The 26621-nt window shown below is 45.8% G+C and overlaps 1 long non-coding RNA gene across 2 annotated transcripts in view; it reads right to left on the bottom strand.

Annotated features, from left to right (window-relative positions):
• LOC110406925 overlaps positions 11214–26621 on the bottom strand; it is a 123720-nt gene continuing 108312 nt past the window's right edge. The window contains exons 3-5 of one of the 2 annotated variants that reach the window (XR_002443632.1): positions 23738–23848; positions 20293–21536; positions 11214–11311 (exon numbers count right to left, since the gene is read on the bottom strand). This is a non-coding gene — a long non-coding RNA (uncharacterized LOC110406925). The remainder of the gene's footprint in view (positions 11312–20292; positions 21537–23737; positions 23849–26621) is intronic. The other variant, XR_002443633.1, reaches the window with a different exon arrangement.

Here is a 26621-nt window from a genome sequence, read left to right as displayed (position 1 = left end):
GGACAATGCTGTGGGCACTGTGGGTCCTGCTGAGCTGTTGTATATGCAGAGGAGTTCGGTACTGGGGTTTATGTGTTGCACATGTCACTAATCGTAGAGTTCCATTTCTTACGCACACTATTGCTCACCTCCGTGGAGCCCACGAGTACCAACAGTGGATCAGTGAGGGCGGAAAAGGCCCCATCTGAAGGATGACCTTTAGAGGAAAGCGCATGCACTCCTACGTGGTTTACCTCGTGCTTCTTCCCTCTGCTTGGGCACAGCCTCTCTGCAAGAGCCCAGCCCTGAGACGCTGATTGTTTCTAACGATCCATCCCCTGCATCCCTCTCCAGGCCCAGTGACCAGAGCACATCTATTCAGAGCAGCATCATCGCTGTCATTTCTGCTCTGAGACACACAGCATCGCTCATCAGCGACTACTCAAGGTCACGACACCCCGAGCAGCACACAGCCTCCTCTTGCCTGGCCTCGGTGCAGCTGAGAACCTCCCTCCTCACGCGCACTAATGGCCCCATTACCGCTCCCCTCCAGATTGCCTAACAGATGCTCTTGATAAATACCGAAGCAGCTGAAATTCTGCAGGAAATGAAGCGCGGCAGCCCGACCGCCACGGCTGCTGGTGAAGGATAGGAGACACTCGCAAGGTCTTTGGGGTGGGACTGCACAAGCAGAGGTGTTTGGCCCCTTCCAAATGGAATGCAATGGGTAGAGCTGTGGGATCTGTGCAGTGCCACCAGCCCCAGGCTCCTGGCAGGGGTGTGTTCTCATCAGGGAAAGAGGAGCAGCGCCAGGCTACGGGGCTTCCAGCTGCATCTGGGCACGAAATGAACTCACTGGAAGCTAACAAACACAGAGGATACAGCTCGAATAAATATATATTGATATGTATAGCGTGTATCTGTTTCTGCTTGCTTTTATTAGAAATTTACTGTTCTCAAAGAGCTATCTAATGTATTTGTGATGACAAAGTCAAAACAACCCATTTCAGGACAACAAGCATGTTCCAGTTCTTTTACCCACACAGCTGGAGAAGCTTCCCAGGCATTTTCTAAACTGATTTTTAGCACAGATTGCAGTATTTGAAGATTTTTTTTTGTCTCCTCTTTTGATTTGCAGAATCATAGAATTGCTCAGGTTGGAAAAGATCTTCAAGACTTCAAGATCAAGTCCAACCTCAACTTAACCATACCACCCTAACTCTAACAAGCCACCACTAGATCATGTCCCTGAGCACCACATCCAGCCAAAAGTAAGACAGCCTTGCAAAATGCAACGGTCCTGTTACACTTCTCATCAAGGGAAGAGGTGTGAAACACCCCCAGAAACAGCAATGCCAAGAACTGCTGCTGCTGCTGCCGCACCTGGAAACAGCAAAGCCAAGGGCTGAGTGACTGCAGACATTCCTTGATAGAGGTGGCAGACCTTCCCCTCCTCTGCTAATCCCTCTCCCTTCACTTCTTCCCTTTGTCTGTTCTAGATTGCCTTAGTCTAATATAATTTAGTCCAATCTTTATAGACTTTCATTGACTTCCTATTTAAACCTCTTTCAGCATACTTAACATAGCTGAGCTCTCTCCAGTGTGGTTTCTCTCCTAACACACCCACGCTTTCACTCCTTATCCCATTCTTTATTCCCTCAGACCCATTGTTTATTCCTACCCCTTTGCTTTTCTCTTGAGTACAGGAGATTTTCACTGAGCACGCTGAGAGCAGGGGGGAAAAGCACCACAGAATCATAGAATGGCTTAGGTTGGAGGGGAACTTAAAGATCATCCAGTTCCAACCCCTCTGCCAACCATGCAGGGCTGCCAGCCATTAGATCAGGCTGCCCAGGGCCCATCCAACGTAGCCTCGAATGCCTCCAGAGATGGAGCAGAGAAGAAGGAGGAAGGAGTGGTAAAGACAGAGGGAAGAAGGATGGTGAGTATTTGGAGAAGGGGAAGGACAAGTTGCTGGTGTTGTAGCCATGGTTAGGAAAGGAAACCACCATTTTTACAAGAAATTCTGAGCTGGAAGCAGCAGCCTACATTCTCAAGTCTTCTCACAGAAGAGAAATTGTGTAAAACTAACAAAATCATATGGAGACATCAAAATGACATAATATGGAGCACTCTGCTATTATAAACTATTTAAAATTAATGTATTAATGTAATATAAAATCCATACAAAATAGGTTGGGGAAAAAAAACGTGGAAACCAGGAGCTTTTCTATACTCAAAACAAAACATTTTGTCATTACCAAAATGAAATTTGAAGTCAAAACAATTCGCTTTAACTATTCTCCATCAAACATTTTATTGTAGTTGACCAGTTGCTGTGAAACCTCACAACAAAACCCTCAGCTTCCGAAAGAAAATTGCTCAGGTTAAAACCAGCTAAAAATATTGGAGAAAAATAATAATAAAAAAAAGAAATCATGGCTTTGCAGACTAAAGGGAGACTGCAGTTCCCTCGGTCTGCACTGGGTCCTTGATAATTGCTTTTGTATTGAAGACTTGGAAAACCACAGATCAATGTGGCCTAGGCTGTGTCAGGAATACCTCTGAACAACAGCCCAGCCTGTAAATTACTCCTGCTAATCCTCTTCAGCTCAGCCCTGTCCCTACTGATTTGTGAAAGCCTGCAGTGGGATTACTGCAAACCAACATGGCACAGTGCTTGGATGGCACCAGGAGCTGCCGAGTTCCTCGTGCCCCGCTCCTGCTCGGAGTGTCCTCATGCCAGGTGACGATTAGCAAAGACAGGAAACTTTTCTCAAAATGCTTCATCTTAAAATGCACAAAAATATACTAAAGGCTGCAACCGTGTGCTAGAATAAGTCCTTTGAGTCCAAGGACTGCGTGCGCTCTTCTGGGAATCGGGCCATTAAGCATGGATTTAAGTGCTCTGCTGTAGGCTCTGGGATTTGTTTCTGTTGCACAATTTGCCCAGAATTTTCAAATCTCTCTTCGTGTCTTCTTTTGGCCACTTTGCAAGTACGAAGCCACTGACTGATCTCACTGTTGCTTCACACTGCAGAAGCTGGGAAAATCCGCATGGATTTTACTGCAAAATGCATTGCATACAGCAGCTTTGTCTTCAGGACAGAACAAGGCTCCCTGCTGACTGCACGACCTACCAGGTGCTGCGTTGCAACACCGAAACTCTGTACACTTTGCTCTGCCCGAAGACACCACAGCATCACTTCTATGGGACAGAAACCTGCGGCTATGGAGCCAAATTCTCAAGCACTGCAACCGACAGTGCCTCTGTCCACACTCTCCTTTTTGTTTCCTCCAATCCCTGTCTCTCTCCTGGCTTTCCAGCCTTTCTCCCCACAGCACTTGGATCTCCATTTGCCCTTCTCCTCTTCCCTGTAATGATTTCCCTCTCTCACACCCCTACTTCATTGCCTCCTATTTCTCCTTCATTTTATTTCCTCCACATCTCTCCCAGGTCCCTATTCCCCCTCTTGCCCTCCCCACACCACGGATAGACGTGGACGTACCCCTGTCGATAGCCGTGATTTCTGCAAACTGCTTGGACAGGGTCAAGGAGTTTTCTTCATTATCTTTTTATTGCAAACAGCCTCTGAATACAAGAAGCTCCATTAGTAAATATCGATGCACAGCAGGCTGGGTGCACATAGATTACCACGACACGTCAAACAGCAGAAATGACAAATAGGCAGCCGAGTGCAGGCAGCAAGAAGAGCTGTGTTAACGTAAGCAAGAAAACAGAGCAAATGCAACAGGGGAAATAATTAAAAACAAATACATTGGCTGCTTCCCACCCCTGGAAAGGCAGAGGGGAGATGGAGGTTTCAAGCTCAGGCATGGAAACCCTCACCAAGAGGCTGCTCAAGTTCTGAGTGTATCTCCCCAGCTCCTGCCACTGCTGCTCACATTGCAGAGCCTTGCAGAGGATTCACAAACCCATTTCCAGGCAGAATTTGCTCCTGAATGTGATGTTTTTACAGGAACTTTGGTGCGCTCCCATGGGGGGGTTGAGAAGGACTGTGATCATGATGGAATCTTTCTAATGGCTTTGACCATCATCATTGGTGGGTTATATTTTCAGGACATAACCTCATCTCAGCATGACCATATACATGTTTTGGTTGCAGATGCTATCAGATGTAATGAGAAGGGAAATATATAGGAAAGTAGAGGACGGAGGAAAAAACTGGAGAAGACGTGGGGGCACAGAATGAGATTCTAAGGGGAGAAATGAAAAAAATAATCAAAAACTTGAATATAAAGACAGCCAGCAAGGCTCACATTTCTCATTGTACAGCTCCATCAAAACCTTTCTGATTTATGTTACCTGTGAGTCCAGTCCACAGACTGTCAAGGAGCTTTAAGGACTGACACCAGCTCCGCATCTGGGGCTGCAGTCCTGACAAGGATACACAGCTTTGCTCCTTGCGAGGGCACGATGCGTTATTGCTCCCAGCTCCCTGGACTGTTAGCTAACTATCACTGGTGGGAACTTCTGTTTCTGCCAGCAGGTTTGCCATCACCTCTCCAGCGCTCAAAGCGTGTCCTGAAAGGTCAGATTTCCTCAGTTCTAAAATTCAGTTCTAACCTATTCTGCACGTCCCCTTTCTAGCCCTCCCTTAAGCCTTTCAGCTCTGGGCGAGTCCTTAAAAATAAATTCAGGAAAAAACCTGGTGCTTCTCGTAGAGATTTATTCCTTGAGAACAAGGTAAATGGAACTGTAGTAGTGGTATTTACGAAGATAAAATTAAGAGGGTCAAATCCTCCTTGATTTCGGTTAGTACAGGTCTTCACTTAGTCCACGCAACAGATGCACTTCTTGCCTGTAGCACCAGCAGTCAGCTGCTTAGCCCTGTGTATCGAAGTATCCTAAGACAGAGTAAAATCTTAAAGGAAACGGAGTGGGGCATGTAAGAACCAGCATTAAGTTCAGAAGGAAAGCTCACTCTCTAAAGTATCTTTCCTGTACCATACCAGCTTTTGAGGCCTCGTGAATAGCATCCCTCTTCCCTATACGCAGTTCCCTAACTTCTGAGTTTTCTATGACTCATTGCCCCAAGCAGCAATGAATTTTCTCTGCCAGCTTGCTAGTTCTGGAGTATTAACAGAATATTGAGAATCTAATTTCTGATCTCCCTTAAAACCTCTTGGTAAATGGATCTGGCTCAGAGAAAGGATGAAAATAATGTGTGCAATAAAAAAGCCCCCAAAAAAGGAGGAGAAAAAGAGAGAAATGAAAGAAAAAGATGGGATTTCCAGAGAGTCCTGACTGATCTCCACTTCATTATTGAAAGATAGGACTATTAAAGGGACACAGTAGGCCTGAAGGAATTGTGTGATCATTTGTGCAAATGGTAATTTCAGTGTTCAGTCTATCATATCCATAAACATAATGTGGCTGGGACTGACGTGAGTTATAGCAAATCCCTTTCCCAGGAGGCTCCGTGCCACTTTGATGCAATGCCTGAGAACGCAGAGTGCTGGAAAGGAAGCGACGCTTCCCCTGCTGCTCGTCTTTGCCGAGCCGGTGGTTGAAGCCACTCTGATTACAGCAGATTTGTGGAATTAAATGGAGGAGCCATAGGGCTGACAAAGAAACTGTTCCAATTCCGGAGAAGCTCATCTCTGTCTTGTACTTACTCGCTCACACAACTGAACAAGGAAAATCTGTTTGGTAAATAAAGATGTGTGACTCCGGCTCAACGCGCTCCTTTGCTGAAGTGCTAATCCCAAGGGAAGAGCGTGCCAAACACTTCCCCACTCTACAGATGTGCTGCCTGGCTCTGGTTGTCCACGCACGCTTGTAGGTGGGGGAGTACATGTCCTAACATTGAGACATCGCTCTTCTCCTCGCAGTGAACTCAGCAGCCAGCCATGCAAACAGGGATTTTCAGCTGTGCCTGGTAAAGCTGCGCACCCTAATCCCATTGACCTTAATCTCAATCTAGTCGTAAGAATTGAACATTCTCAGGCGAGTAAGAACCCATCAGCAATATCGTGAATTCAGCACTAAAACACCAGTCCTACACAGGGATTGCCGTGACCTCAGAAAACAATCTTGTTCTGTTTCTGACCCATGCAAATGAAATTTTTGCACAATTTTTCGACACTGAGACAAACACATCCAAGCTCCCACAGCTTTCCAAAGGCACAGGGCAGAAATTTATGCTCTATATTCATTGGTTCCGGAAAGTTAGAAAAAAGAAAGCAAAAAAGATTTTTTAACATCACAGCAGTCGGTATTTTTTCATACAGAATCCAAAGAACTGGATTCTTATTTGTGTAGAATTTCTGAGCAACACCTTTTTGAAGGAGGCCGATGTTGTGCTGAATCCTGTGGCACACGCTGCGCGAGGAGCAGGGCTTTACTTGATGAACCAGCCTCCCTGGTCGCACGGAGAGAGGAAGACAGATGGGCTTTGTTGGGGAGTTTCTTTGAGAAGTGGACCCTAACAATGTCCTTTACTCAATGCATCATAGACCTCCAGCCCTCTTACCGCTTGGCTGCCCCACATACCAGCTTCATGTTTCACTCTAGTCTCATATTAAGATCATGAACGGTATCTAAAGTATCATCCACTTCTCTGAAAGCATTGCCTTTGATCTTTCTACCAGTTCAATTTAAAACCTTGACTTGCTGATGCTTTGGGTTTTGTTTGTTTTTTAAATTTTTGTCTGCTTGTTTTCCTTCGGATGTTGTCTTTCACAGGTAAGAAACAAGAGTCAATTAAAAGGAAACATTTTCTTTGCTCGAAGGAATTTGTCTGCAGTAGCTAAGGGAGAGCTCTGTAAACAGGTAAATCTGCTTGGCATGCTCCAGGCCCCCAAAGCATCAGTGGGTTTGGAGATCTCTGAGCTGGCCTGAAATTCTTCCTTGCATCTCTTTGGAAGGCATATGACTTGCAAATCTGAATGTCCTGCAAAGGGGCTCAGAAGACAGACCCATGAAAAAGTCTAACAGATTGTTTTTATACCTCAGGCATTCTTGTATACGGTGTTCCCAAACAGAATCTGGCTTTCTAAAGAAACCAGAACACAACTTCTGCATCCCACAGCGATGGATGCAGCCACAACCAACCCTCTGCCATGGCACTGAGCACATCTTGGCTATGACTGCAATTTGGGGCTGGCTGCAAACAGCAAGTTGCACTGGGATCTTGGTATGCACCGGGTGCAAGGAGAACTGAGGATGAGCTGCTTCTGTAGGGCCCGCTGACAGCTCCAGAAGAAACAGACCCAGAGCAGATACAAACGAGGGACCCAGAGCAGGGTCTGAGCCAAACAGGAGGGAAGAGGGTTTTCCTGGGGTCAGGTCTCACACAGTCTGTGACAAGGACTGCCAGCATCAGCCATGAAACCAGAAAAATAGCTTTGGTAGAGAAAGCTGCAGCTCATTAGGCTGCGTTGCCTGGTCACATGTGTTTTCTCTCTTGGCTCAGCAAAGCCAGCTCAATTCTTTCCCCGGTTAGATATTGGCCTAAATTATAGAGTTTACATTCAAACTTTACAAAGCATTAATATTTAGATGGTGGGTTAAGTTTCCATCTATAACGCCCTTAATTTTATGGAAAAATCACATGCATTCTAGCTTACATGTCCTACTTTTCAACTACTCAGCTGGCTACTCATCTGGTTTCCTGCTGTTTTTCTTCCACCAGTGTAATTTCCTGACTTGCTAGAGTATGCTAGAGTAGCACCTGATCTTTGTCAGCAAAGGAGACCAGAAGCAGGCTTCCTTTCACCTGGGCACTGTGCTGTCTTTCAGAGCCAAGGACACAACCACCCTGAGCCCTTGCCCATAGGAAACCACGTTGACTTTTTCTGTTTTGGTTTTTAAATGCTCAGTGGACGAAAAGAAAGCTGCTCTGCAAAATGAATTTCACCTCCCAGAGAAGAATTCTGACACCTTTGCGTAACGCCATGAAAACAAGGGTTGGGAACAGGGAACGTCAGTATGAACTACAGAGTCATTAATTGGCAACTCTGTAATAATCAGGCGTATTTATAAACCAGGAACAACTTTCCCAGCAAGACTACTTTCCATCACCTCCCACCGTATTATTGTTCCCTGCCAAATCTGTCAGCTCACACTTGCATTGTTAATTAAGTGAACCACTCGAGGCAGGTGAACAGCAAGGAAACAACTGGTAATTTTCCCTGTGATCATTTCTCTCTTTGGTCCCTGCACTTGGCTTTCAATCTTTCTCTCCAGCACAGAGGTGAGCCCAGGAATTGCATCTGTGGGGAAAAATGCAGCAAACCGGGTAGAGAGGAAGGACAAAATTTGCTGAAAGCCTCATCTGTAGCTTTCAGCATATTTGGCAAATCCCATTACTGCCTTCAGAGGCATGGAGGGAGGGAGGTGGCAATGCTGCAAGTAAAAGGATCAACAACAAAGAACCAACACCTCGTTCCACGTCCCTATCCTTGCCTCCTCATCCTCCTCCCTTCCATCCTTTGCTTGCTTAGGAAATGGCAACACTACCAAAATCCACAGGCATCTTCAGCTCCTTCCCCTCTCTCTTGACCTTTTCACAGTTCTAAGGGTTATTTAATGAGCTTAGAAAAATAATGCATCAGTTAATGGCAGAATCCCTGCAAGGGCAGCATTATCAAGCTTCCCTCTCCTCCTCCTCACCCTCATTGGAGGCCACATCACCTTCAAACCTCCACTTCCAGCTTTCTTCCTTGTCTAATTTCAAATGTCTTAAATTAGTACCACTTTATGAAATGGAGAAAGAGAGCAGCAAGAGGCCTGGAAAGGGGCATTTAGATGTTCAGCTTCACATGCTAGTGAGAATGAAGAGTCATTTCTTTGCAATCAGGATATAACAACTGGTGTACAACAGAAGACCTGCTAATGTAGACACACCATTATATGTCATAAAGGAGGCCCCAATGCGCTGTAAAATATCGAGGGGACAGGATAACGAATGCAGAAGATGTGGACAGCTTCGCTCCTACTATAAATGAACCCATCAATCTAAGCAAAATTAAGAAAATTTGTTTTAATAAATCTAGAAGTCAATAATCCTGCCTCTTCTCCAACAGAGACAAAAACTACTGCCCACAGGCACTCTGAACAACCCATCTTTCTTCCCAGAATTAAACTTCCCATGATTTCCAGTGAAACTTGAGACTATTATATAATTCAAGATAGAATCCAGAGGCTGTACATTGTTCTGAAGATAAAACCAAGTACAGCTTGCCAGCATAAACCTCCTTTCGAAATATTTTTGGGCTTTAAATACAAGTGGAAGTAGGCTGGTGTAAAACAGAACTGGGTCTTCAAATCTATGCCTTTGCTCTGTCAGGTAGCTGCTCCATATGATTGTTAAATCATTCTTTGTCTAGGAGTAAACTAATCCTTTCCACATGGAGAATCACCCATCACATTTTAGGGACTTAACCAAGGTATCAGCAGTAGGTACTAGCTATCCAGCTATCTTGGACTAGGATAGCTTGGACTAACTCTCTTGGACCTCTAGTGAAAGAGAGACATCTCCAAAGTGATTCAACGTACCTAAGATCTGAGTCACATTCTGGGGGAGGCTCTTACATTAATTACAGAGGAGTTTCATATGACTAAATCCCTAAGAAGGTAGAAATCCCTAAGTACCTTCACCAAGTATCTAAAGTTAGATGGGATGAATCTCAAGTTTTTGGAACCCTTGAAAGTCTTTGCAGAAGAGCTCTCCTCTCTGCCTCCAAGAAGCCTGCCTATATTTTTCAGCTTAAATTTAATCATGGCTAGTTGGCATTCATTTGTTCTTCTGTCAGTGTTACCCTTGAGCTTAACAGATCATCTCCTTCCCTGGCATTTTGAATTGTTCTGCTCCTCTTATCCTCCACAAACCTCTCACTCATTTAGCAACAGCAATTATTTATTTCTCTTAAGAACTCAAGTCTTTAACTCCCCATCCACCTCATTGTTCCACCAGTCCTTCCCAGAACCCACTCCTCCCCAAGACAGTCTACATTGGACAGGGTGCCTAGAATGGCATATAGCAGTAAAGACAAACGTGTACCAAGTATTAATACAAGAAAAAATTTTCTCCTGTTTTATTAGACATGTTGCCTCAGGTATCTGAGAATTTTTCCTTTTCCACAGTTCCACCACTTACTGTTGCTTCAGTGATCTAAGGTGGTCAAACATACCCAGGTATTTCTTGGTTTCATAATCATCGTTTTCCTACACAGATTTCTCTGTTCATTTGTCCAATGGTTATCAGCACCCCAGCACAAGTAAATTCCACTCAATTAACACTGGCTTTTTCCAGTATCATTTATCACTGGTATGTTCTGTCAATTTCCATTAGTAATGAAAATATGAAATCCGATCAGACAGGACTGGCCCTTCCTCAACTTTATTACTAGCCATCCCCACTGAAATATTTTCTTCCTTGGAGAGCTCATTTCTTTTTGCAGCATTCTTCTCATCTGATTTAACTTCATTTTACCTACCTCTGTCTTAATGAGTATTTCTCATATTGCATATATCAAATGTTTCCAGCATATTTGGGTTCAGATCTAAAGCACATCAACTAGCTAGAAAACAGTTACCATATCATTCTTTTGTGGTCTTTTCTAGCAGAACATGTTGTGATCCATCTTACTATTTTAATTATTTTGCCTTTCAAAGTTGTTTTTGCATACTACAGAGGTCACACTAATAGACTTACAAATGCCTTGATCACTTTTTCCCTCTAAAATAGATGTGCCATGCTTTCAATTCTTTTATAATACAGAATCAACCTGCTTCTGAACCAACATTCTGTAAAACAGCTCTCTCAGATATCAGAAATAAAAGCAATTTCTTCCCCTCATTATCATCTCATTATCAAACCTCTTGCATCATCAAGCAGTTTGAATTTTACTTCTACCTCAGCTATAATTATTTAAATGTCCAAACACACCATCCTATTTGTGTACTGCCTTCACGCCGTGGTCATTATCAACATCCTTACTGAAACTGAAAGGAAATTATTCATCTTGTTTTGTCAGAGGACGTTTATCCTTTTGACTTTCTGAATCCACCTAGTTGTCTGACAGCTTTAATCTAGAGAATTACACAATAGATACCTTTTATCCTTGAATCTCCAGCCATTTCCCTTGCGCTAATGTAGTCAGTTATATTCAAAAAATTAATAGAGTTATTTCTAGGATTAAGAGAATGATCTGACGCCTCAGAACTTCCAGAAAGGGAAAAAAGAAAAAAAATAGTTACTCACTCTAATTAGAAGTCCACGTGCAGCCCCAGGTGTTGAACAGAGCTGGAGTGATTTCTCCAGCATACCCAAAGGATGGACACAGTAACACAGGTCAAGTTTATCTGGAAAACATATTTTTGAATATTGAGGTCAGACTCATTCTTCTACAGGGAAGCAGAAAGACTTTTGTCCATGAGTTATGTAAGTTGACCCAAAATACATTTTAGACATGTAAAGCAGAGAGCGGCTTTTTTCTTGGTGTTCTGCACAACGATGACTTCCACTTTAGTAGATAAAGCCACTTCTCGTCTCATGATCTAATACTGAAATGCGCATACAAAAACCCAGATTTAAGAGGCGTTATCAGTAGGGAAAAATCTGTGATCTACATTCAATTTTAATTTGGGTGTTATGAATCTGAATTCCCATTTGATTTTGTTCTTGGAAGGAGAGCTCCTTTTAAGGCCAGACCGCGTGGTGGTCAGCCAGCTCACTGCCTGGACAAGGCACGTTACATGACCCTCCAGTCCCCCCATCAAACCCACTGATCCGGGACTGAGTGTTTTAGAATACAAAAACGTCAGAGCAGGGACATCACCCTTCAGCCCCATTCATTTCTATGTTTCCTAGGTTCCTCTGTTGAATGCTTTCACTGGATCTCCAGCACAAGCATTGTCACTCATTCTGGACAATTTTCTTTCCATTGCATGTACTAATAGCATCTGCAAGCACATACATTGCTGCTCCGCAGAGAACGGGGACTTTAAGGACTGTCAGATGACTGGAGACGAATTACCTAGGGGTTCCTTCTCCTTGAATTATTCTCCTATGAAATTCTCATCTGCGGGCTGCAAAAGGGAAACGACAGAGAGAAAAGAAACAGCTTCTCCCTGTCTAAACTTTCTGAGGAGCCTGTCGCGCTAAGTACTGGCCTGTCTCCTCTCGTTTGCGTTAACAGTGTCTAAATCACTCTTTCAACTCGCTGCCTTCCACAGGAGGAGCTGAGGCAGCAGCACAAATGGATCCTTAAGTACAAGGGACTGGAGTGAGCTATTTCCATATGTACTTGGAGGCAGGGAAAAAAAAAAAAAAGGTACTTTCAGTTTCAGGTTTCTATCTCTCTTCCATTAACACAAGCCTAGGAACCACTTTAGGTTTGATTTTATATTAAACACATCTCAAAATAACTTAAAAATGGGTCGGACTCTTAATATCAAATAATTACAGCCTGGGGATGAGCATGGTTTCTGTACTGGTGGCCACGTGAGATGGTAGCATTGCAGCTCTCGTGCAGCCCTTGCTCCATGCTCAGGGCACTGCGGGCACAGGTGGGCAGCCAAACCTACCCATCGTGCCGCCAGCTGGCCCTGATGGTGTTTGCTCCAGGACAAGGCACACCTGCTAGGGGCTGCCGCTGCCTTTCCCTTTGGTACAACTGGTAGAAGAGTGCCAAGAGCCAAAGCTGCGTCCTCCAGGGCTGATAGCTCCAAATTCTTTCCTGTTCCCCACTAGCAGGGAAGAAGAAAGCCAAGAGTGGGTGTGCAGCAGGGCTTTGGGGCTTGGATGCGGCCAATCAGTTGACCCACCTGCCCCTAGCAGCAGCGAGGCAAAGCCAAGCCAAGCTCTGGCTCCTGCAGCCTCAGTCTGTGCGTGCCTGCTCTGCTGGAAGCTCTATCTTCGGAGTGTTGCAGTCACCAAAAACGAGACTGAGGCCGCCTACGGGCTCTCTTGCTAAAATTGCTTTCATTTAGAACTATTTATCAGCATTTTCACACCATTTTTCAACCACTCTCCTCAGCAGCTCCATGCAATGCAAATACCTCCAAGTCATCACGGCAAGCCAAGAGAGCCCAGCCTGATAAAACATAATGCGCGAGGCAGGGAAATTCAATTACAGCGGGCTGATGTGCTAGCCCCAGCTTTTTGCTTCAAAGGGGAGGGATAACAGGTAGACAGATTTTCTAGACATGTGTGTGCAATCGCTCTTGCTGCTGATCTCTCCGAGGCAAAGTGACAGGCAGCTTCACTCAGACCAGGAGAACTTAATTCCTGCAATGTGACCCACTGCAGAAGCTGAAATTTCATTGACACCACATAAGCTTGGTTTTGAGGATGTACATACGGCAGATTTCACCCTTACACCCAGCACAAAGCGTTCGGGATTAAGTTTGAAACATTTCTTTGATTTGAGGGTGGAGTGATTTAAAAATGATTTTTTTTAAAACCTCCAACCGTAGCAGCAGGGTGATGAGGGAAATTGGCACATCTGCCTTATCAGCCATTACACCAGGTAAGCAGAAGTCACAGGCATACGTGAAATTCGTCCCAGAAAGCTGAAGACCAGATAGAAGAACTTCTCCATATTACATCAGCAGCATGCGCTGGTTGGGCCTGAGCAGCCCTTGGGCTGCACGCTGCTCCCGTACCAACAGGCAGGAGGCTTGCTCCATTACCACTGAGTGCACAGTGAAATTCCAGGGCAGGGCTGTGATGCTGGTGTTGCTCCCAAAATACCCAGACTCTCCTGTGATACTTCCCTCATTCAGGGCTTTCACTGCGCAGCAAGAACTGAACTGTCACCATATCTCCATATCTTTAACACACAGCACAGTCCTGCGGTGCACTTGAGAAATCTTTCCTGAATATACACACACACACACACACCCATGCACACATCCATTTTTTTTTTCCATCCTTTGAGTAATTATTTTTGTTCTGACAAAACCAGAACAAGCAGAGCAGCTACGAATATCTCAGAAGCTTTCAGAGAGCAGGCACAGCCCACACACCAAGCTGCTCTGTGTGAAAACCCAACATGAAGAAACTGGCCCAGCTGAGCCCGGCCAAGGGACACTGCCTGGGCATTGGGAAACCTGCAGGTGGGGTGAGGCCAGGGGGAGGAGGCTCCTCTGCATCCCCAGGGCTGCTTGGCACCCTCCCGGAGCTCCTTGCATCCTCCAGGGCTCACAGAATCATGGGGGTTGGAAGGGATTTTTGGAGATCATCAAGACCAACCCGCTGCTAAAGTAGCTTGCATAGGTAAGTGTTCAGGCAGGTCTTGAATATCTCCAGAGAAAGTCATCCCCTAATCAATAGCGATGCATGCAGTTATGCCACACAGTTTGGTGATTCTGAGCATCCCTTGCACAAGTGCAAAGCCTTACTACTGCTACCTGTTACCTTGGGTAAATATTGGAACAACAGCATTTGGTACACAATGCACCAGGATGCAAATAGTTCAGACCCGAGCTCTAAGGAGCCCACTGAGCTGTTCTGCTGCAGAACTCCTCCTTGGGTCCACAGTGATCCAAGGAATTAACTTGGCCCTATCTGCAGAGACTGAAGGGCACTGAGATGTGGCTGCACTGCCTGCACCTCTGCATAATTTCAGGGCGGTACTTAAAGCCCACAAAGTTTGCACAAAAGTGCTTTTATAAGGAGTGTTTTCCTGTCCTGAATGCCAATGCACTTGCAGCCACATGAAAATCAATAGCAGCAAGAGGAAGGAATCCTCTGTGGGGAGAAACATCTTGGAAAAGCAGATATAAAGGATCCATCGCCTCACGCTAATATTCCACTTCGGAAAGCCAATTTATTATCCCTAAGGATTTGAATATTCTGTTCCGGGAAAGGAGTTGTTTGAATAGATGCGTGTGAGGGGAGATGCACACGCACACAAACTCACACACAGTGTATTGATCCAAGCTGTATTTATGATTCCTCAGATCTCTAAGAAATTGATTTCAGGCTATTCTCCCTCTCTCTGCCTCACTCCAGCTGAAAATCAAAGCTCAAAATCAGTGTAGGATCCCTTAAAGAATTATTCTGATTGGAATAAAAAAAATTATCCGGAAAAAAAGTTTATCTGGGAAAAAAAAAAAAACAACCTTCAAACCAAGAATCCCGCGGATTTGGTGTTCAATACCCTGACAACCATCTTTTCAAAGAAGCTGAAAACTCAGACATAGCATTTAAGATTAAACAAGCAAACAAACACAGCTCCGCTTCTTTCTTCCCTTTCCAAGGAAAGGATTGAACTTATTTTCAGCTTAAGTTCAGATGACAACTCGAGTTTGCAATTGTTCATTTTTCTCTCAACAAAGTTTTTCCCTGGATTTCAGTATTCTCATTAACGATTTTATTTACTGATTTATTGGTTTGTTTTCTTGGGGACTTGCACAAACCTGGAGTCACAAAATAGGCCCCATGCCAGCCATCTGCACTGGCACACACCTGCCAAAAGGGATTCCAGCTTTGGGCCTAAATACACAACCAACCGTAATTAAGCAAAGTGCCAACATTTGGTCATCCTGAAGCCCTGGCTTAAAACAAGACCTGCAGCTTCAGTGAGCGTCAAACATTCCGATGAGCTGATGCACCAAGCATTGCTTTGAAGGAGAATCATAGAATGGCCTGGGTTGAAAAGGGCCTCAAGGATCATTGAGTCTCAACCCCACTGCTAAGCGCAGGGTCACCAACCACTAGACCAGGCTGCCCAGAGCCACGTCCAGCCTGGCCTTGAATGCCTCCAGGGACGGGGCATCCACAACCTCCCTGGGCAACCTGTTCCAGTGCGTCACCACCCTCTGTGTGAAAAACTTCACACAGGAGGAGGCCTTCACACAAGGAGGTTGGCCTTCAGCTGCTGTCAGAGCTCTGCAGGCTCCAACCAGAACCATGCTGAGATCACATATCCACAAGCTCATTCTCTGGTGTCTGAGCACACAGAAGTCTCACCTGAGCATGGAAAGACATACAAGATGAGAATGGTTCTCAGCTATGGATCTTTGACTCCTTCCAGCTCCAACCACCATCATTTTGATCTACCCCCGTGCTTCCTGGGCCACTCAGCACCTTACCCACCAAAGGGATCCACTTCATTTCATTCTGAGCACCATGCACCAGCTAATTATAAACCAAACACAAATTAAACCCATCTTCCCGTCCTCCTCTTGGAAACCCCTAATTGCCCATTACCCTGCATTGTGCTCTGACACAAAAGTAATTCTACTAAGTGGGGAGTTTTGTTGTTGTTTTTTCTTTCATAAAAACTGTTAATTTGCTATTAAATCTCTTGTTGAAAGACTAATAGCTTAATGAATGCATTAAACATGTGCAAATTAGTTTTTTTTTTTTAAACTGCGTTACTTAGTTGAAGATTGAAAGGGTATGATACATCACCCTTGGCTCGGTAGGATTTAATGAGGCATTAGGCCATCTTCTGTCTTGGAGGCCAGACTTATGAGTGATCCCCAGATCTGCACAGGCAATGCTTGTCCCAGGTCCTTCTCCTGCCTGCGACATATATTTTTCCCTTGCCTGTTTCTTCCCCCGTCACCGCTGATGTACATGAAATAAAAATGTAGTTTCCAGATCAGTTTTATAATGAAAAGTAGCCCATTGCTGATGACAAATGTTGTTTACAGTCACTAGAAAAGAGGGTGGAATGGGGAGTGAATATATTAGAGGAGGAGAGGATCGCTTTTATATTCATTATACTGCCATTTTGGGCCCGAGAAGACACATAACCTTTCTCTTTCTCCCTTCATCATACAGTCACTTTCAGATGTCTACATTAAAATAAAAAGCTGCAGGCGGTGTGTTTTGCATTAGCTACTATCAGTGACGAAGCCATTTTCCACCAGTCAAGCAGAGCTCACGGCAGGAGCACCATCCCTCTGAACACACTCACAGAGGTTTTCCTGGGTGCCCTCCCTGCTCCACACTAAACAAATCCTGTGTAGGATACCAAATAAAGGCCAGTGCAAGGTTCTGATCCTGCTTGGTCATAAAGGAGAGTGGAGCCCATCAGGGTGATGTAGGAAAGCAGTAGCCATTGGTACCTATTGAGGAATGGGGGACCTCTTCTAACAGGGTTATTCATGACTATTTTAGACCCATTGGGCCTGAAGTGAAAGCCACAAGCCTCACCTACTGAGGGTTGAGAGCAGGTACCCAAGCTCCACCACAGACTGCATCTGAGCTGGGGAAATTCTGCTGGATGGCCCACACGTGGGCAGGGTCTGCAGAAGCTTGCAGGTAGCCAGCACAAGCTCATTCCTGTCAACTGTAAACATGAACAAATTTGGAGGAAAAGCTCTCCTGTGAGGCCTGGCAGACTTTTGCTGCTCAGGGAGAAGGGGAAAACAAAGGAAGGAGGATGGGGTTTGTGGAAGAAAGAGTTCTATGTTGGCAACGACAAAAAAGAAACTGAGAAAATTTAGATAAATTCAACTTCAGGGGAGGGAAGTATGGTTATAATACTTCTGGGGTTCTGTCTGTCAGTTGAAGAGGATGAGGTCTGTGGTGAGGTGGCTGCAGGAGCTGACACGTGCTGGAACAAACCCAGAGTCAGACAGCTGGCACCACTCCCACCCTCACATCTCTGTTCCATGCCACGATCAAAAGGCTGTCAGATACTAATGAAGTCTTAATGCATCATTTCCTATTCACACTGACTCATGTGAGACATCTTGGGCAACTGAGTTTCGCTGATCACATACCGAGGCTCCTTCTGCAGCCATCAGCTCTTCCAGATTCAGAACAGCTGAGTTAGGATCCTGGCATGAATTACCATCTTTTCAAACCTTTCTCCACTGATTTTACATGGAGCTTTAGGGGTTCCAGCCACTTATCCCTAACACTCCAGTCAGATGTCTGAAATTAGGCAGTGAATATCCTTATAAGATCGTGATTTATTCATCTCCGAAAACTCATGTATGTGCTGCAATTAATGGCTTGTGGTGAGACACTGCCTAGGGGCCCAGAAGAGCCACAGGCACAGAATTATTGCTGAGTCTGAGATTTCATCTGAGCTGATACCTCTGCTCATTTCCAATCTCATGGAAAGGCACCCAAAGGAACACCATCTGCCCCGTCCATGGAGACTTCCAAGACGAGGCTGGATCAAGCCCTGGACAACCTGATCTAGCTGTGCTTGTCCCTGTTCATTGCAGGGGAGTTGGACTAGATGACCTTTAAAAGTCCCTTCCAACTCTAAGGATTCTATGGCATTCTGAAAAATAGGAAATGAAAGAGGGTTTAAGGACTGTGTTCTTCCACAGTATCATTTAATAGCCCTTGGCCAGACAGTGGCAGCAGGAAGGTTCAGAAGCAGGTCTTTTATTCCCTTAATGTGCTTTCATTATTTGTGTTGCTAGAAATCTAAGAAATTCAGACCCATTCTGCTCATACCCTATACTTATATTTGTCTTATTCTGACTCACACCACATGAGTTAAGGAGCAATAGCCTAGATCATCTATCCACTTTTCATTCTATGAGTAAGAACGAAAAGGAAGTTCTGATGGTGCTGAAATCAGTAATAATTTGGCCATAGTATCATCTCTGGTGCTTCCCTTCCACATTTATGCCAGGTGGTTTGCAGTGGAGCCAGAGCAGAGTAAAACTGTCAGGCAGTTCTCTTCCAAGGGCTCTGGCTTTTAGGGGAATGAACAAGGAAAAGAACTGATGTCTGGTTGGGAAACATTCTTATCTGCTGAGTCCTAAGGACATGCCTCATATAGTCCCAGTTCTCTGACACATTCATTAATTTGTTAATTAATTGGAGCATAGCTTCTGAGCTCCATTTAGCCAACCGCAAGCTCGGGGTTTAGTCTCACCATCCCCTGAAGGTGCACCCAGAGGGTGACTGGCAGCTGCAGGAGATGTATAATTCATCCCATCTATCTGGGTATGGGCATTAGTATGAGAACAGTCCATCTGTGAGATGTCTAACACCATGCAGAGACTTCAGCAAGATCCTGAACAACCAGCCTAGGCAAGGTACCCACCTCTCAGATGGTTAATGCAATGAGGGGGAATCCCATCCCACTGGAGAACATCTCTATTAGTGCACTTGTAATACTGTAATGTGATGGAAAGTGCAGCAGTAATAACAGCATGGCACAATCCCAGGCTGCAGCAAATGAGGACAAGTCCAATTGCAGCAGCCATGGATGCAGAAACAAAGGAAGAAAATCTGATTACCTTCAGAAAGCCTCAGGTACACAGAGATCCCCAGCAAGATACTCTCCCCTCCACTTACCAACCCTTACATGAGGTCTGGGAAGGGTGGATCCTGGCTCCACCCCTTCTGGTCACTCAGGTGCACTGCATGCAGCTGAGCTCCCCTGGGTTGGCCCTGCCTTCCCACCAGGTGCTCCATCACTGCTTCAAGCCATGACTTAGCATTTCTGCTACAGCGCTCCGTCCACGTACCAACAGGATGGAATAAACACCTTCCTAAGTTCAGCTAATCTTTTTGCATCTCATGTGTTATGAAAACGTTTTACAGGTTATCAGCAACACTCACATCACCCATAACTAGAAACACTAGATTTAAAAGGCTGCGTGGATGCCGACTGTTCCCATTTAGAAATACAACTGCTCCTGGGGGAGAGAAGGAAGCCCACAGACTTTACAACACAGTCGATGCTGGAAGCACGTGGGCCCATACACAAAGAGCAGTGGGAGCCTTTGGTTTCAAAATATTTTAAACCTAAATATTCATGCATGGCAAATTAAGAATAACTTTTTTTTTTTTTTTCTCCAGGACAGTTAGAAATCAGAGGCATTCATTCAAACCTTCAAGAACTGTGACTAATTGTACCCCATACGCAGGCAAATATCGGCACATGTGCAGTGGAAGAATTCCCTGCTATTCAAGCCAAGCAGTTGTGTGTTCTGAGAGCCTACAGCCTGTGCTCGCATTGTTACCTGCACACAGCACGGCGACGCACAAGGTCAGCGGTACACTGCGCTCCTATTGTTGGTGTTTGAAGAGGGAACATTTTATCCTTCACAACAAATCTACATATGGGCTATTGAATGAAATACAATAGCCTCACTACATTACTTCATCCATTAGCTAGATGCCTGTAAGAAAAATAAAGCCGTAGTTTTTTTAAGATCCATTATGGACTGCAAGGTAAACAACTTGCATTCAGGCTGAAAACTGCTATCTGATCCCCAAAGCAGACAATTTTTTAGCTTGTGTCATTCAGTGGGAGGTAGACGACTTCCTCTGGCATTATTTAGTACTGTTTTTGGGGGGCAGGATGATGCCATTTATCAGTGTTGTGTACACAACCAGGGAGACGTACCTTCAGCAGCTCTGTGAGCAGCAGTGATTTGGAGAATGGCACATCCTTGGTGCGAGCATCGGTTCCTGCACTGCCAGGAGTGTGCTGCCAGGTCCTGGGGTTCTGCCAAGTTCCTCCACCTTGCCCCAGAGTAGGCAGTGCTGACTCTTTATCCTGACCTGGTGGCTCCCAAGCACTTCTCACAGCATCAGCAATCACATACCAATCGAGCAAGAGCCTTGCTGTTGAATGGAAGGAGAAGGCAGGAGGAGGAGGCAGATGTTGTTCCTTCTCTTTCTCTTTTTTTTTTGTCCCCTCTCGCACTCTGCTGAAGAAGACCTCCCCAGATTTCCATGTCCCTCCGAGCTCAGGGCTCAGCTCCATGCTGAAAACCTAACGTGACAGTGACGCTTCAAGGATGCAATCAGCAAACACAGGGGATAGAGAAGCAGAGATGCTGACACAGCAAAAATACTCTCCTTCAAGCAGCCTTCATATGAGGAGGGCTGCCTGCTCTGTGTGCCATGGATCGCCCCAGTCTGGCTAGGGGAGCAGGACTTTTTGCTCCAGCATTTGCAGTGGGGTGCTGAAAAGGGTGTATCACACAGGGGTGGGACAGTGGGGTGGTTTGGGGCTTTGGGTTGGGCAAGAGAGTATTCAGCATCATCAGAAACTGAAGCACAGTGAGCAGGATGCATGTGGCAAGTGAAAGGCAAGGCATGCATCTCCTGCAGGTGAGGAAGATGAGTGCAGGAGGGTCTAGGGGAAACCTCTGAGGCTGAAAAGAATGATGCAGTCTTGGCACAGCAGCTCATCTTGCATCCTTCTGTCCTCTCCCATTAGCAATACAGGCTTCCTCCAGCAAGGAGCAGCACAGTCTCTGAGCACTGAATATTGCACAGGCCAAGGGGAGCTGCAGCTCTGCTGGGCACCTGTAGGTGGGCAGAGGTTGCACCAGGTGCCCTGAGGCTGCATGGAAACAGGGGCTGCAGTGGGAGGAGACACTCCCTGCAACCCTACCCTAATCCCCAGCGGGAGTAGTCCTGCAGTGCCACCACGTTTTTGTGTCCTTTAATCAGGATTCAGAAAGCAGTGCAATGCCAAGGTGCTGAGTTTCCAATGCTGTGCTATTCCTCGCTGAGCTATGCTAGCACTGTACCAGCTGGGCGTGTTGAGATCTTGGATCATGTGCAGGGTATGGCTTGCTTCATGGCACTCCTGTGTTGTGTTGCCATTCTGTGTGAGTTCCTCCTGGTTTTTAATTCCTAGGGGAAAAAAACATCACAGGTATTGTTGAGGGAGGGATAGGAGAGGTGGCAACCTGGTCTATTCATTGGCATTGTAATTATTTGCATGCCCTGGGCAAGGAACATTAAAAAAACAACTGTGAAGGGAAGGAAAACAGAATTATCACAACAAAGCCTGTTCTGAGGCCCACAGAATGTGTGATTGTTTTTCTTAGGCACCAGAGTCCGAAAATGAATCAAATGTCACTGACTCTGAAGCAGGAAGCGTTTGAATGACATGCCCATACTGAGACACAAATTCCTGTGAACCAGGCAATTGCAATATTGCTGAGCAAGCTTGGCCCTTCTCCATGTTTTTGAGCCTGAACCAATTAAAACACAAAGCAGGTGGAAGCGGGAGGCAAAGCACTGCTCGTTTCTTGGATGCACAGGGCACAGGCATCTCTTGGGCCACCGCAAGGCCCTGCTCTGCTAACAGCCTGCTGGGGAGCCAGGCAGCAGAGAGGACGGGCAAAGATGCATCCAAGTCATGAGGCAACAGGCAGGGATCCCACAGGCTGACCTTCACTTTGAAGCTAATCAATGCAGCAGATAGAGTCACCGGAGCGTGAAGTAGCTGCGGCTGAACTTGCTTCTCCCACGCTGCCCAGGGCCTGTCCCATGGCACTGGGGCTGACCCACACCTCCAGCAACTCCCACTGAGCACAGGATGCATCCCTCATGGCCCAGCAAAGAGGAACCTCACTGCCAGCATATTACTCTTGCTGCACTTCTGTTCAAAACCAGGCAGTACCTTCACTAAACTCATATGTAGATTGGCAGTGAATGGCTGTATCATCGCAGTTACCCACTCACTGCAGTCCTCAGTACAGGAGAGACATGGACCTGTTGGAGCTCATCCAGAGGAGGGCCATCAAAAGTGCTCTAAGGGATGGGACACCTCTCTATGAGGACAGGCTGAGAGCTGGGGCTGGGGAGCCTGGGGAAGAAAAGGCTCCAGGAAGAGCTGAGTGTGGCCTGACAGTATCTAAAGGGGCTGTAAGAAAGAAGGGGACAGACTCTTTAGCAGGGGCTGCTGTGATAGGACAAGGGGAAATAGTTTCCAACTAAAAAAGGGGAGATTTAGGTTGGATAGAAGAAAAAAGCTTTTTATGATAAGGGTGGTGAGGCACTGGCACAGGTTGCTCAGGGAGGTGGTTCATGCCCCATCCCTGCAGACACCCACAGTCAGGCTGGACGGGGCTCTGAGCACCTGGTCAAGCTGCAAGTGAACTTGTTCACTGCAAGGGAGTTGGACTAGATGGCCTTTACCCAGCTTCTGATTCACAAAGAGTTGTTCCTCACTTGCCATCTTCCCTCCACCATCCTCCTGCACACCTGCTATGCAGTTCACTGGAATCACTCCTAACCCAAATTGTTCAGTGCCATTGTTCAAATCTCCCCTTTAAACTAGACCAAAGTTCCTGTGCTGCCTTACAGCCTTGGTCTGGCCTACAGCTCATCTCATCATCCCTGTCTCTAGTCTCTGTGAATCAAAGCAACTTTCACAGCATTGCATTCCCCAGAGGCACTGCCCCTCAAAGGTTCTTCCACTGCCCCAGCATCACCTCCCTCTGCTCCTTCAGATCTATATCTTCAGCAGCAAATTTAATTAAAGCCTCTCCAGGAGCCTCATGAGCAAGTCAATACAGTGCCCAAGGTAGGATGCGTTAAAATAAGGTTTAGAGTGAGTAGGTATGAGAAGAACGGGAAGGAAGGTGGGCTTTGCTGTTAAGGAACTGGAGAAAGGCAGGATCCGTCACTCCTTACTTAGGTCTATGTTACTACTAAGGAAAGTGTCCGTGCTCCCACTGCAGTCATTACAGATTCAGTCCATAGGCTCTATCCCTGAATCTGCTGACTCCAGTGGTAGATCTTCATCAGCGGACACGGGAATTGATCAGGGCAATAAGGGGGCAATACCCCACAGCCCATCCAGTCAGCTGTGTGATTCTGGCCATATGGAATAAGCTCATCTGTATGGTCTGGAGTCTTCTTTCTCAATTACCCTGCAGCTGTATCTGTTCCAAAAATAACAGCTAGCTCCTTCGCATTTTGTGATTGTGCCATCATAATTAAAATAAACTCCAGTCCCCAAACAGCAGTTGTAGGAGCCCATCAATTTTAGGGGGAGGGATGGAAAAACACTTTTTTTCCAAATTATATTCACTCCAGCCTACCTGGTTTCAAAACCGACCTTGATTCAATTTGGTTGCTGTGGAAACAACCATGACATCAGACTTGGGAGTCGTGACATCGTCGAGTGAATAATCTCATGCTGGAAAAGGCAGCTGGAAAAAATGGAGCAAACAAATGTGTTTATCCACAAATGCTCCTACCATGAGGAACTGGAATCTCCAATGGTAATTTACCACACGTTGCTAATGTGTTTGTTATAATATATTTCTTAATTCTTTTTTTTTTTTTTTTTTTTTTTGGCTGGATATGAAAGTTCATCAGGGCTGGAACAAACAGGGGAAGCATATTGAAATGAGCATTACAGATCTGTCGTGCTCTAGTTTATGGTCTTTTCTCAGTGATACGCAGTAAGTAAAACAAGCGCTGATTGAGTCAGCTGCCTCCTGGGTGTTCATTTGCTGTAGTGTGAGGAATATTAATGCTAAGTACATCCGTGTGCATCAGGAAAGGCAGGAGGAGGCAAGCAGATTACCCCGGCTTAGGGGTATTATACACGCGTCTGCAACTTCCAAAGACACAGAGAGGAAACATTTCTGTGGGTTTTTGTCTCTTATCTTCTTACAGTCTTATAGATTTTGGAGATGCATTGCCCCGGAGTTTTAATACTCAGAGTTTTCAGGGGGGATTGTGATTTTTTTTATTTTTTTTTTTTAAATCCTCCTTTCTACCGAAGGGGAAAAAAAAAAAAAAAAGGAAAAAAAGCAAGCAGCGAAATTCATCAGGATAAAGAAAAAGCAGATTCCAAGAGAAGAAAGAACAGATGAAAAAGAAAAGTTTGATTAAAATCCCCTCTTGTTCCATGTGTTTGATGTAAATATCTTCACACCTTTCTCTTCCTTGCAACCTCAGCAGAGGGTTCAGCCCGTCACCAGGGGATTGAGTTCCAGGCTCGGGGCTTTGTAGTTCCTGCTGCTCTTGCTGCTGTTGTCTAAAGGGATTATAAGCCTTTGTAAAGCTTGTGTTAATACCCTGGAGGGGAAAAATAAGTTTCCAAATAACCTTTTTTTTTTGTGTGTGTGCTTCCCCTGTCTAAGGGACCCTAGCAATGGAGAAATTAGGATGTGTTTCGGCTTCAAGAGCAAGCCACTTGAAGCTCACAAGCCATGCGTGCAGCCTGTGTGCCCCAGCCTGTGCCAGGTGTCCTCGTGCTGCTCACAGCAAGGCCCATGGGGAGCAGCACTGCACTGCTCTGCCCACCAGGGAGGGCAGCTCATCTGAACCAGGTGCTGGGCTCCCATCGCATCCTTCAGCAACTTTGGCAAATCCCAACGCAGGATCCAACTCCACAGCTTCGGACTGACTCTCTGCATCTTTTTTCTTTTTATTTTTTTTTCCCTGCAGCAGGATTGGTTTCGAGCCTCGCTGCACCACTTCCCTTCAGATGCGCTGCAAAGGTGAGGAGAGCATCACTGGGCACCTCGGGGCCGTGCCATGCTCAGTGCCAGCCAGCAGCCCGGCCCACCAGGTGATGGGCTGCTCAGTGAGGGCTGCTGCAGGTGCTCAGGGGCTGGCCTGGAGCTCGGGTGCCCAATGAGATGAGCCACTCAGTGCTTGCTTACATCACGGCCAGCCATTCCATCACTGCCCTGCCAGCCTTTGGGAATGGAATGAGCACAATGGCCAGTGAGAAAATGACAGTGGAGAGGAAAGGTGCTGAAAGAAGGGAGAGATGTGAAGGGACAGCTCTTTAAAAAATGAGACCTTCGAGCCTCTCATACAGGTGTCTTCCATGAGCTCTGGATTATGGTTGGCTTGAAGAGGTGAAGGCAGTGCAGCCCATCTTTGTAGGGCTGACGCAAGCACCCAAAGCAGAGCTGCTCAGATACATTCATTGTTGTGCTTTTTGCTACCAGGCAGGGTTATGTGACAAGAGGCTCATCTCTGCAAACACAAAGCACTGGAGGGGGCAGGGAACCCACGGACCTGATGAGAAGGGCAAGATCTAAGCAGGGCTGGCACTGGAACACATCAGCCCCATCCCTTGCCTGAGACCCCACCAAGATCAGGGGCAGGGGCATGGGGCCCATGTTAGACACAGAGAAGAACCTTCTAGGACTGTACAAGGCTTTGCACAAACCTGCTTCTAAAATTTTCTTATATGTATTTTTCAGACATGTTGATACATCACTGGAGAAAAGCACAACTCCCCAATTACTATTTTGTCTGCGGTTGTGACAATTTCGCTATGATATTGAAACACAGTCATGATTAAAATAAAACTTTCTGATTGACTCAAATCACTTTTTTCTTACAAACTGCCCGCTAACAATTTTGGCTTTTTTTTTAGAATAACACTCAGATTTGGGAAGGAGAAAAAAAAAAGAAACTGAGTTTGTGGATAGGAGCAGAAGTTGATTTCCAGCACAGCCCTTTCCTTAAAACCATCTGCTCTTTTGTTCCCAGGTTGGATGTGCAGAGCGCTGCGCCAGCTGCAACAACAAGCCAGCACCGCGTGCAGGTAGCGCACAGCTCTAAGCAAATAGGCTGCCCATGGAAGTGGAAGAAAAGGCTCTGCTTTGCAAAACCAAGAAGGCAAAAGGAATCTAATACGTGCTCACAGAGTTGTTACAGAGCAGTGAGAGGGAAGAGGCCTGTGGCGTGGGCACCAGAGCAAGCTCACTCCAGCTTCATAAGGAGTTGATCTCTCTGGAGTGGGTAACAATGCCTCAGGGACAAAACAAAACCATATTTCTTCATTGTTAGTATTCTGCATTTTTATATAATTAACATAAGCCTTAACAATTCTCCAGACCTCTCTTCTACAAGCCCATGTGTTTATGGAAATGCTTCCTTCTCGGTCTCCTCTCCTTTTCTCTGGGTATGCCCACTGATTTGGAAGGCTTAGCATGTATCTTTTCTTTCTCC

Source organism: Numida meleagris, chromosome 16, assembly GCF_002078875.1.
Source record: "Numida meleagris isolate 19003 breed g44 Domestic line chromosome 16, NumMel1.0, whole genome shotgun sequence".
Taxonomy (NCBI): domain Eukaryota; kingdom Metazoa; phylum Chordata; class Aves; order Galliformes; family Numididae; genus Numida; species Numida meleagris.
This window is presented reverse-complemented; position numbering and strand designations above follow the sequence as displayed.